This window comes from Miscanthus floridulus, chromosome 8, assembly GCF_019320115.1.
Source record: "Miscanthus floridulus cultivar M001 chromosome 8, ASM1932011v1, whole genome shotgun sequence".
Lineage (NCBI taxonomy): Eukaryota > Viridiplantae > Streptophyta > Magnoliopsida > Poales > Poaceae > Miscanthus > Miscanthus floridulus.
In genome coordinates, this window is record NC_089587.1 from 219,566,368 (window position 1) to 219,579,450 (window position 13,083).

The 13,083-nt window shown below is 36.7% G+C and overlaps 1 pseudogene; it reads left to right on the forward strand.

Moving 5' to 3' along the window:
- Positions 1–2,537: 2,537 nt before the first annotated feature.
- LOC136470667 (uncharacterized) lies at positions 2,538–12,634 on the forward strand (annotated as a pseudogene).
- Positions 12,635–13,083: the final 449 nt, after the last annotated feature.

Consider the following 13,083-nt stretch of genomic DNA (forward strand, 5'->3'; position numbering starts at 1 on the left):
GGTAAAAGAATCCAAATCACAAGTGGGTTTAAGGATGCATGCATGATTTATTTATTTAGGAATTTAATTACACATGTGGCATAAAACCAAACTATGCTTATGATTTTAACTAGGGTTTGGCTTCTACATGTGTCACTCAACATCACATAGGGTTTAAACAAAAATTTTGTAGTTGTGATTTTTGGTATGTGGATTTTTGGGTTGTTACAGCGGCCGTGAGTGCTGAGTCACCACATGCGCTACACCGCTCGTGTCGTGTTCGCCTGAGCTGCTACGTAGGCACATGGCCGTGTCACCATCGGCTTATAGGTTAATGCGCTGCAGCTACCCGAGTCATGCCAACTCATACAACCATGTGTGTTTTCTCTATGTGTGCCGTTGTCCATTGCATTGAGTGGAGAGCATCACTGTGCCCTTGGTCACCTCTGCCATTAATGGTGTCGCGCCGGAGTCGTCGGGCCACGCCAAGGCCACCTCGTAGCATCGGTCAAATCCATGTAATTGCATGTGCTAATGGATTAAGTAGGAACCTAGCTACACGCCGAACACTCCCATTGCTGCTGCCAGCCGGTGTCGAGCCCTAATTTGATGATTCCTTCGCCGTCGGCCATCTTAAGACCCCACGGTAGCGCCCATCTAATTCACCGTACTCTGTCTACCTCCATCCAATTCATTGGCACTATATCTTTGCCCTATTCCACTCTATCCCATGTGCACCCCCATTTCGCCCTACTACTGCCTGCTCAGCGCTACCGACGTAGTCGAGCCACCACCACCATCGTGAGGCTTGTCGTGTGCGCGTGGCCAGACTCGCTCGGTCAGTCTCCGGTCAAGCCACCATGTCTGGTAGGTTTGGGGTGAGTCGCTAATGTCCATTCTTGAACTTGTTCATGTTGTTTATGACTTGGCTCATGGGAACATGGTCGTCATCGTAGGAAGGAGTCTGCCGTCGTGGAGGGAGCTCTGGACTAAGCCTGGGCATGAAAAATCAAGAATCGAGAACCAAACCGAACAAACCAGAATCGAAACTAAAATATTCGGTCCTAGGTTTGGTTTCAGGTTCCCAGGAATTGAAATTATTATGATTAATTTGGTTCCAGCACTCGGTTAATCGAATTGACCTGAAATAACCGAACTAAGCTGTTGGACCTCTTGTTTTTTTACTACAGGCTTGAATATTGCTCTATACTTGAATATTTGAGAGAACAATAACAAATATGTGTTGTATTGTTGTTTTATGCTGCATTGTTGTTTAATTTGTCCCTTTTGATTGCACGAAAATCAGGCAAAATGCTGCCGAAATTTGCAATTGAATGTGTTGTTTCCTAGTTCCTAAAAAATTTGGTTCCATCGGTTAGAACCGAAACCGAACCGAATTTACCAAAATCGAAATTCCTCGGTTCCGCATTTTCAAAGTAACTGATCGGTCCTTTCTTCTTAGGTAACTGAATTAGCTTAAGAACCAATGAACCAAACCGATTGGTTTTGGTTAACCGAACACCCAGACTGACTCGGGACAGCATCTTCATTCACCGTGTCGCCACCCATCACTTCAGGTTTATGCCTAGGTGAGCATCAGCTCACATTTGGGGATGGGGAGGGGCTGGTCTGGCCAGCGTAACCGCCCTATGCCAGCGCCACCACGCCGGTGCGCATGCGCGGGTGCCGAGGGTGTCACCGTTGAGAAGACAGATTATTCTGTGGGCTTATATATGAAGTAGATGACTATAGGAATAGTGTCATGGGTCTCAGGGTGATTCGTCAGTAGGTCAGGGCTGTTTTCGCAAAATAGCCAAAGCACGCGGGCCTCCCCGTCGTGGGCCGTCGTCGCGTGGATGGGCCGCGCCCATGTTGGAACACGTTGTTGCGTCGCGTGCATGCGTGCGTTCACGTCGAACTAGGCCGAGCCGTTCCCGCTCTGGGCCGCATGGTGGAATTTGGTTTTCCATTTTCCAATAAATTGATAAATACTTATTCAATTTAGTTTTGAGTTGAACTTTGAAAAATAAGAGTACATTCTATAGATGTTCAAAAATAGTGAAATAAAAATTGTTAGGTTCACAAAAATGTTATCTATCTGTTGGTATAGTTAGTTTACAGTTATCTGTGATAATGATAGATGTATAAATTCAAATTAGAGAGCTTAGTATTATTTAGCTCAATAGTTGTAAGAATTTTTGTGGCAAATCGGTGATAGCTTTAGCCAGGAAATTTTTATAGTAGGCTTATTAGATTTTTAAGTACTTGCTGTAATTTTTGTAGCCCTAGAGTAGGTTGATAAATAAGATAGCTAGCTCCCCTTATTTTATCGTATGTAGAGTAAATCGATAATAAGAGTAAGAATACCTTTAGTTGTTAAGATAATATATGTCACACTTCATACTTGTTAGTGGTAATAGTAGGTAACTTAGCACCTTAGTTGGTAGAGCTAGTTTAGTAGCTTGACAAATGTATTCATATTTTAAGAGTTGTTGTTGCCATATTATTAAGTATTGCATCATCATTTCATGCATGTAGATCATGAGTTAGTAGAGTTCATGCCCGTGGATGAACATGACTATGAGGAGGTCATTGAGGAGTACAAGAAGGAGATCCTCATGCAGGAGGGAGCCTCAGAGCCTATTGGTGCTGACTTTGTTAACCCACTGCCTACCTAAGGCAAGCCCTGGTGAATAACCCATATTTTATAATCACTGAATATATATATGATGTGCATTTACATTATAGGCATTTTATGAAAACTACATGCATAAATATATCTACCTATGAGTCCTACTAGTATAAGTCAAGTAGCTGCCATGCTCAGGGTATCGGTAGCATGAGTAACCTGTCGTTAATTGCAATAGGTGATAATTATGATCACTCATGATAAAATTGTGGAAAGAAAAATGGTGATCGGACAGGGATATGGTTTGGGTATTGGTGGGTATAAGAGGTTGTGTCCTACGGCCAATAGGACATAGCTTGGTGACACTTTTTCTCTGTCTGTGTTGGTTAAGGACTAGCCGTTGCATTGGCCTCTAGGTAAGTCATAGATTTATTATCTTGAGCACATACTTGGGTATGGATGTAGGGAAGACTTGTTGCTCTCTTGTCGTGGGTTTTGGCTCTTTTCAGACCGACTAATTGGAGGCGGGGATGATGGAGGTCCTTGCACCGCACTAAGTCTGAGACTTAGGAGCGGGGGCTTAGAGTCCAAGTTTGGATGGGGACCTGAACCCCATTGTAGGAGGGTGATGGGTTGGCCCTGCTTGTGCCTGGGGCACAACTAGAGCGTATGTTTTTCAGCTAGATTCATGAATCACCGATGTTCCGGTATGACTTGTCTATGGTCTAGCACCATAGCAAGAACTAAAAGATGAAAGGTGATAAAATGGAACTGATTGCTCAACTCTTGCTTGAAAGTAGAATAGGTGCTTACATAGAATGGCTAGATAATAAATTAATCATGTCTCCTAATAATAACATAAATAAGGACTCACTATTTGTATTGCTTTCTGTAAAAAGGAAACCCAACAAACCATAAAGCTTTACATATCCCTTAGAGTCAAGAAATTATTCCCACTAGTCGGATGTGTACTCAGGGTTTATTTACCCCTGTTGTAGGTTAACTTGAGGAGCCCTCGTTGTGTGAAGGATTCTTCTGGTGGGCACAGACGGATCCTTATTCTTTATCGATAGATGTTAATTTTTATTCCATTGTTTAATATTCCGCACTCTGCCTTTGAAAATGTAATAATGTAATTTTTAAGAACCCTAGATGTATGAAATGGATTAAGTATTGTAACTTGTTCTCATTATTGGATCCTTGGGGAAAATGTGGATCTTTCAAGCTCTTCCTTCGGGTGTGCCCGACGGATACCGCCCGCTGTAGCTTGCTTTTGGGGTACTTAGTGTCTGGTGGAAGATGAGCACCTCTGTAAGCGTGTTATTTTGGGCGGTTCTATCACAAGTTTAAAGTTAACAAGTCTAAGATTTTGAATTACAAGGCTATATGCAATTTGGCTGTCACGTCAAAGTGGGTATGTGTTCATCATGTTTGTTATTGTTCTTTTCAATTTCTATTTTTTTGTTGATGCTAGGTGTTTAATGTCTTCTGTTGTATCGTTGTTCTTATATCATTTTTTCTTCTAATATTGATGGCAGTGAAGATGCTATTATGTCTTGTGGAGTTCGTTGCAGTTTCTGGTTTCTTAGTGAATCTTTGAAGGCTGGTGGCGTAGTGAACAATTTTGTTATGGCTGCTTGGTGCTACCATTTGTATTCTCAGCTAATTGGTCACCCTGATGTTTCTAAATGCCACTACTTTTTTTGAATATTGGTGTAAGTGTTATCCTTCTTTGAATTTCTTTTATTCGTTGTGTTATATTGGTTTTATTTGTTTGTGTTTTTCTTATTTTTATGTAGGATCAACTTCTGAAAGATGTAGATAGTGCAAGTGAATACATATTGAGAAGAGCTTTCACTCGTTCCTCTAGACCAGGCCTCTTCATCGTTCTGATTTGGTATGTATTTTTTTCATTTGGTTTCAATCTTTTGTGGTTCTAACATTGTATAGTTTGATTTACATTGATTATTCCCATTAAACTTGTTCAGTTGTTCTCTAACACATAGCACTTAATTTTTTGCATATATTTTTGTTTGTTAGTAATGTCTCTTTGTATCTAAATTTTATTATTTTATCTTTTCAGTTGTTCTTCCGATGCTTCTATGACGATCATTGGTTTGTCTTTGTTGTTGATATAAAGGATCAGTCATTTGTTTTTTCTAAATTCCTACTATGTGTTACAATCTGATTACCAGGTCGAAGTTAGGGACAAACTGGTATGAATTTAATTTTAAGTTGTCTCATTTGGTTTTCGAATTGATTAGTCTTTTGTATATTTTTGTTTTCTTATTTTTTCATTTTAGATTCCTAATTTTAAATTTTGGTGGGAGAAGCCTGTCATGCTTTATATGGGGTTTCAAATGTATAAAGTGGTTTATCCATATGTTCCTAGGTAGTCTCCTCAGAATATGTAAGTTATGTTCCTTTTTTATTTTTGTTTATTCTCATTATCAAGTATGTCTTGTATTAATTTTGTATATTTGTGATATATTTTATGCAGATCTGATTCAGGAGTGTATGTTATGATGTTTCTTGAGTATTGGAAGTCACCACGTTCTTCCCTTTTCACTCTATTCAAGGAGTCTGATATACCAAATTTGAGGATCAAGATTGCAAATGAGCTTCTTTTTTCTGCGAAGAATTCTGGAAGGAAGGATTTGGTTACCCGTTATTAGTTTGCGGTATGATTTCTATAATTTTTAACTTGTTTATAGTTCTTTTGTCTTTTTATTATTTCATAATTTGTCGTTCCTATTATGAACTTGTCAGGGTGGAAAAGATGTGTAGATATGTCTATCTCTTTTCTGCTCAAGATGGTGCTAAGATGTTCGTAGGATCTTAAATACCTGTAGAAATGGTTGCAACATTGTAATGTGAACATGGAAGTTTAGATAATAGTGTAGAATTTTAAACAGTAATGCTCTGTAGGATGAAGTTCTAAACAGTAATGTTTGGTATTACATTTCTCTAGCTACTATGAATTTAAATCATGATTGATGCTTCTGTTTCTCTCTGTCTTCTCCCTTTGCTTCTTTTGTTATGCTCCATCTTCTTCATCTTGTCAAGTGGTTGTGGATCATGATTGGTGCTCCTGTTTCTCTCTGTCTTCTCCCTTTGCTTCTTTTGTTATGCTCCATCTTCTTCAGCTTGTCAACTAGTTGTGGTTCTTTTCATCTTCTTCTTGCTTTTTCCATTGGAACCTACAATGTTAAATTTTATTAGTATATTAGTGTACTTCTTTTTGTATTTATTTAGTTTGACTTATTTTTAAAGTTTCTTACTTGATGTCTCTGCTTTCTTAGACTTCTTCTGTTGTGATGCTTTCGTTTTCTCCCTTTCTTGCTTCACCATTGCTTTCCATCTTTTTGGCTTTTCTAGTCCCCCTTTCTTCTTTATTGTAAGTGGGTCTTGTACTATTGATCCATCCTCTAAAGGTTCTATTATCTTTGTTTGTGCTTCATATGGATTTTCATTTGCTACTCCTGATGGTTTAGCTGGTGTTGTTAATTCAGGTATTTCAGTATTCCCTGATGATAGCATGATGTTAAGGTTTTTCTCAATTCTTGAGAACTCCTCAAGTACATATTCCATTGCTTCCTCCTTTGTAGCTCCTTTTGATGTTAACCATGCAGCTTTTCTTGACAGAATGTTGAACCTGAGTATGTCATCTATTCCTGTATTTGATGCTACCTTTTTCAGGTGCATTTTCCTTTCCTTTTTGCTCCACCTTTCAATTATATATTTTTCTAGAATCTTACTAACTTCTGTTTCTACTAATATCTTGAGAATATGTGAACAAAGGATGCCATCCTTGTTGAACTTCCTATATATGCAGCTGTAGTCTTCTCTATCATTTGTGAGGTCAGTGATTACTATGTACTTCCATATTTTATGTCTCTTATGAACTTGATTCTGCTTCTCCCACACCTCATACTATCCTTGCTGGTCCAATTCTTTATAACTTAGCTTTGGTGTTGCACTAAGTTCTTTCATAAACTTCCTAAAAATATTTATGTTATACATCTCCATTGCCTTTATATTATACATCTCCATTGCCTGTAATTTAATGTTGTAGCCAAATTCCATCTATTTGGGTGTTTTTGGTTTGTTTGCATTGTCTTCTATGTCTTCTACTATGTTAATTGCATCTAGTATTCTCTGGTATTCTGTTAAAAAGCTTATGATGCTGTATGTAGGCCCTACATTTCTCTTAATCCTTGCATTGTTGCTCTCACTTCTTACAGTGCTCTGTAGGAATGGGTAGAAATTATTCTTGAAGTAGGCTGGTATGAATCTTTCTCTCATTTCCCACATCTTGTTCAAGTACTTGTTATTTTCTAGTTTGTAATCTACAATCATCTTTGTCCACAGGCTTTCAAACTCTTCTATTGTTAAGGAACTACCTATAATATCCTCAAACTCCTATGGTAAGCCTTCATTGCTTGCAAAGCATTTCAGATTCTTATTGTAGCATTTTGTTTTTATGTGAAATAAGCAATTCCTGTGTATTGTGTTAGGAAACATCTACTCTATATCTGCCTTCATCATTGTGTCTTGGTATGTTATTATGGTTGCTGGATGCTTTCCACCCATTGCTTCAGTGAATGCTTGAAAGATCTATTTGAATGTCTCAATGGTTTCATCGTAGATGAATGCGCAGCCGAACAAACAGGTATGTCCATGTCCTGTTACCCCTACAAAAGGTGCAAAAGGAAGATTGTACTTGTTTGTCATGTATGTGGTGTCGAAGCTGACACAATCTCCGTACTCTGCATAGTATTTCAGTGAGTCTGCATCTCTCCAAAATATGTTTTTAACTCTAAGATGTTCATCTACATCAAACTTGTAGAAGAAACTTAGGTCTTGCTTTTCCTTTCTGTGAAGTAGTTTAGTGCTTGCTTTATATCTGATCCAGTTATTACTCTATTTAGTTTAGTTCTAAAATTTGCAACATCCTTCTTCTTGTATGGTAGTGCTATGACGCCTCCTCTCAAATAGGATAGTATGGATATCATCTATCTTGTTGGTATGTTGTTTGTGTTTAATGTTCTGATTATTGCTTTCTCCATTTTTGTCATGTACTTATGTCCACTGAATAGTTGTTCTCTGTCCCAAGGATATAGTGGATGATTGTGGTCTAGCTCTAATCTTGTTATTATCCATTTTCCATTCTCCTCCTTGACCACCATCACTACTGGGCAGTTTGTTTTGACTTGTACATTTGTTTTCCTCCCTGGCCCTGTGTTTTTGTTTCTTTTCTCTACTTCTATTTCTTCTTCCTCATCTCCTTTGGTTTTCTTCTTTCTAGGTTTGCCATAGCAGTGGCACTTCATTTCAACCTTAACAATCTCATTGTTCCTCTTGTCTGATGTTCTAACTGTATGAGTGATGATCACCTCAAATCCTGCTAGGAATCCATAGAAGTGAAAGAAATGGTGTGCATCATCATGGTTGTCAAATTGCATTCCTAGTTGTGGTGTGTATATACTGTTTGTATCTGCATTATTCCCTTCCCTTGCTTCCTATTGTTCTGGCTATATGAATGCATCAATCTCCTCTTCTATCAGGAGTTGATCTTTTTAGTCTCCTTTGTGCTCTCATCTGTATCTACCCTTATGCTTGTTGTTTTGTCTACCTGGTGCCTGCTATATGAACTTTCTACCACTGATTGATTTAGTCCATCTATTACTGTGATAGTACTCTCTATTGTAGTACTATGAATGTTTTCCAACATGGAGCAGCATTTAATTTTTATTAGTACTATGAATGTATTTGTATTTGTTTCATTTTATTCTATGTTTGTGGTGACATCTTTCCTTACCTCTTTGATGTTTAAGTTACTAAATATGTCTGATCTCCAATTGTAGTTCTCCCCAGTCAAAGTTTCATGGTCCAGGCCTGCAAGTTGTAATTCATGTCTGAAGAACATAAGTATCTTGTTTGATTTCATATTCAGCTACTTTTATGAATCAATTTTTTGTATGATTTGTCTTACCTCTTTATCTTGTTCTCACGCATCATAGTCCCAATTGATACAGTTATCTGAGCTTCTAAAGTCGAGTCGATGTACCTGCTAAATCATGAGTGTGCAGTTGTTAGTTTTGAATGGATTCCTGGGTTTCATGTAATGTCTTTTTTCTAACCTCATTATCTTCTATCAGTTATAGTTGGTTGGTTGGTATTTTGTCTTGCCTTGGTGTGTATAAGTTCTATAGTTGTATTCCCTACAAAAGTTTTAGTATGGTTGAATTTTATATCATATATGAATCTTAATTCTATGCTAAATTTTTTATCATGCTTACCTCTGTGTTTATGTCCCCAAATAGCAAAGATGTATATGCTCCAAGTGGTTCCTGTATTTGATACTATTGTCGTTTTAACAGTTAGTTATTGTATTTTACATAATGCTAGTGTTAATTTTACATTTTTGCTTTAGGTGTAACATTTTTATGTCTGTCATGTAATTAGAAGTTGCATGTTCAATTTTTTACATGGTAGCTTGATGGCATGATGTTGTCTTCTTGGGAGTTCCTTATCTGTTCCATTATCAGTCTAGTGTAGCTTCCCTACTAGAAGTTTTCTAAGCTCATGATCATGTCATTACTGTCTGCTGTCATTATTTGTTGTTTGCCCTTCTTAGTGCTTGTGTACCTTGTCATTGCTCTCCTTTCCGGTGAATAAGATTTCAATAGGTGTTAGATCTGAGTTGAAGCACTTGTTGATCATGCATGTCTTTTTGTCTTCATGTAATTGCGTTGCATTATTCTTATAAATTTCGCTACTATGTTCAAATTTTTTGATCCTAATGTAGTTTTTTGAACTCTATTTGCAGTATGACAATGTTTTATGCCTCATGAGATGTGGATAATGGACTGGCAGTCATGCTGACTGCTGAAGCTACCTAAGAAGCTTATGCTAAGATAAGTAATTCAACTTACTTGGCTTCCTTTCTACATTTGTGATTATCTGTTTGATAGTTTTTGCAGTTGTAGATCATCGTTGTCTTCCATCTTGTTATTTTTGGTCGCTTTTCTCTCCTATGTTTTGTTCTGATCTTTGATTTGGGTTGTAGCCGGCAGCCATCGGGTAGGGGGGTATACTTGTAGGTTAAGTTGGTGTATGTTGGTTTTTTGTTTCTAATTTTGTCCTTGCGTTTTTCTGTAGTGGGTTTCCTAGTTGGCCTTTTACTTGGCCATTTTTTGGTTCTTTTGGGACTTCTTTTGGGTTTTGACTTATTTATATGGTGCGTGGGCTTTTTTCTTTTGTTAGTTCTTTTCTAGGCCTTTGTTATGGTTCTTTTGGGCCTTGGGTTAGTATAGGCCCTGTTTTCACTTATATTGGTTGGTAGGCAGGTGATCTGGTTCCTTCCATCCCTCTCTGATATTTTCCTCCTCGATTCCCATGCTCATTTACTGCATCCGTGTGTGCCGTGGCTGCAGTTACTTCCCTTTATTCTTGCGTCCCTCAATTGATGGACTTTTGTACTTCTCCTTAGTGTCTTTATAATCCATTTCCCTTCCTCTCGTTGCCTTCCGTTCATTCTATATCTTTCTCATGTTGGTTCCTGGGTCTTCTCTGGTTCCTCTAGGTAAGTTCCTTCTGTTCATCTTCCTCCTTTTTCTTAGGCTGCTTGGTGAATCAAAGGAATTAGTGTTCTCTTGTGTACTCTTCTTCTCTTCTTTATATATCTTCATTTCCATCTTTTGTTCATGATTTCCATTTCCTTGTTTTAGGTTTTTGTTTTCTTTACCTTTGTACTTTTTTTAAATTTTTCGTTTACTTTGGTTTCTTCATTTCGATCTGTTCTTCGTTTTCTCCATTTCCTTTTTTCTTTCTGTTGCATCTTATTTGTTGTTTTTCTTCATTTACATCTTCATTTTTCTAAAAGTTCCTTTTTTTAGGTTCTTTTTTCTTGGATCTCTTTCTGTAGTGTAGCCAGATGTTTGAGTATTGTATTCTTAGTTCTTCATTCCCCTTTTTTTACCTTTTTTGTAACTGTTCTCTTTTTTCTTTATGTTGTTAATTATTTCAAATGAATCTACTTTGATTTCTGTATTTTGTTAATCTTTTCATTCAATTGATTTTGATTAGGTATTCTTTTATAATATTTTAAAATTTTAATTATTCTTTGTTGCAGTATTCTATATCTACTTTAAGTTTGGAGAAGCTATGGAAGGTATGTTTTTTTCCTTAATGAATTTTTTATATAAATATGTTATTCTAGTAGTTTAGGTTACCATTGTGCATTATTTTATTATGATGCTTATGTGTATTTTTGTGTCAGTGATTATAGATATATAGTACTAATAATACTAGATTTTATTTTTCAGTGTGTGACTTGGTAATGTTACCTTTGGCAGATAGTTCCCTATGTGAACTATGGATCATTATCTATTTCAGTACTTATACCTGTTAGTATTGTACATGTTCTAGCTATGAACATTGTTGTCTTTTAAATTTGCTATTTTAGTTATTTTAGTTCTAAAGAATGAAAATATCTAATTTTTGTAGCTACAGTTTGCTAGATTTTAATTTTATGGAAACTGAATGCAAGTCTAAAAAACTATCATGGTTATTTTCTTGAAAAATAAGTCATACTCAAAGTCTGAATTTTGTTTTGTGATTGCTATTTTTCCTGAAAACTGGATTGTCATTGCTTTTCTAGAAATGAGAGGATGGTTTCTCTATTAATATACTACCTGCATTCTCTTTGTTCTTTTTAGATTTCTTTATGCTGCAGTTATTTTTCATTAGATTTTTTTAGTTGTCTAATTTTCCTATTTTTCTTTGTCAGTTGTTTGACATCATGACCACTAGGGATCTTTCTCGATACATTTATGTGGACAGGCATGTCTCTAGATATGTTATTGAGTTCCTTGAGCTGGAAGATGGTGAGCAGTAATGTTTGATTGCAGTTAAAAGGTCTAGTGGATGGAAATGTGAAGATTCAGTAATGGTTGCTGCATGGGCTTTGAAGCATTTTGCTGGTCATTTTTTTGTGAAGAAATTCAAATTCTGCTTTGATGAGGCTGTTCAGACTGTGTATTGTGTTGCTCATGAAGATTTATATTCTGGTTTGTATCATGGTTATTGTGTTTCCTACTGGTGAAGACACTGTTTTTTATCAAGTGAAGAGTATTGTGGTTAGACAGAATTCAGTGAGAGCTTATTTGGATATCTTGGTTAGGATTAAGGTAAGTTTTTTTTTTTGCAATTTCTCTGTATTTGTTTCTTTATAACATTCTTAGTTGATGAAGGTATTGCTATCTTTATTACATTGTTAGAGGATGCTTGCTTGTTAGATCCTTATATAATGTTGGTTTGAGTCATTCTTAGGTGCTTTTATACATTTGTTCTTTGTTCATCTATTTTTGTGTCTATCTCTTGAGTGTTTTGCTGCTTTTTTTTGTTTTTCTGCATCTACTTGGTTAGTCTTTGTTTTCTGTGTTTGGATTCCCTGAGTCTATCGCAATCATTGGCAGTTAATCTATTGCATGTGTTATTGCAGAATATTAGAGTAATTTCATTCAAGATTACATTATGGTACTAGTAATTATTAATTATAGGTCAGGGTGTAAGATGTGCATTCCTATCATATAATTTCTATTTGCCTAGTAGATTTTTATGTGTTTGATTTTTTGTCACTGTATAGGCTCTTTGTCAGTGGTACATACATCGCCATAGGTTAATTTATAGTGTACAAGTCAACTGTTCCCCTGATATCCTCACCTAGTCATCACCTACCATGACGCCATGCTCCTTGGCTGCCTTTTTATCATGTCAGTTTAGGCATTTACCCTACATCTGCATGTGTGTCTAAGTTGTTTAGAAGTGGCTTTAACCCTACATGCCATTTAATCTTCCATGGTCGTGTATGGACTGTTTTTCATGTGTAATGTTTTGTATCTATTTCTTGGTATCCTAATGTCCCTCCATTCTTTTGTATAGGCTCTTCGTGCTGCTAATACTTTGGCAAATGAAGTTGTTTCTTTGTTTGTTATTGAGAAATTAGGAATTAGTTCCTAGAGATCAATCCTAGACTTATTGCTGTAAAGGATCTGACCAGTGGCGACATGGTGAAGCTAGTTACACGAATTGTTAGATAGAATCGTGGCCCATCATTTGTTCTAAAGTACAAGTATTGTTTGGATTCAATGAGTAGTACTATTTATGTGCTGATTCCTGATGCTGAAGATGCTCAGTTGATGGCTGGACTGTGCATTCAAAGTTGATGGTCAAGATATATGTTTCTACTGTGTGCTCAAGATTGAAGAACGATCTGCAGATGTTGATCTTTTCCAATCCCTTCCTTGCATGAAGATCTAGCCTCTTAGTGATTGACTAGATGCTTAATGTATGTTCAAGCATTTGAGTTTTATCTCTAGTATGGGCATGGTTGTCTTCCTTTCTAGTCATTGATTAGTTCAAACTGTTTTTAAGTTGCTATATTAAGTCTTGTTATATTGTCAAGTTAC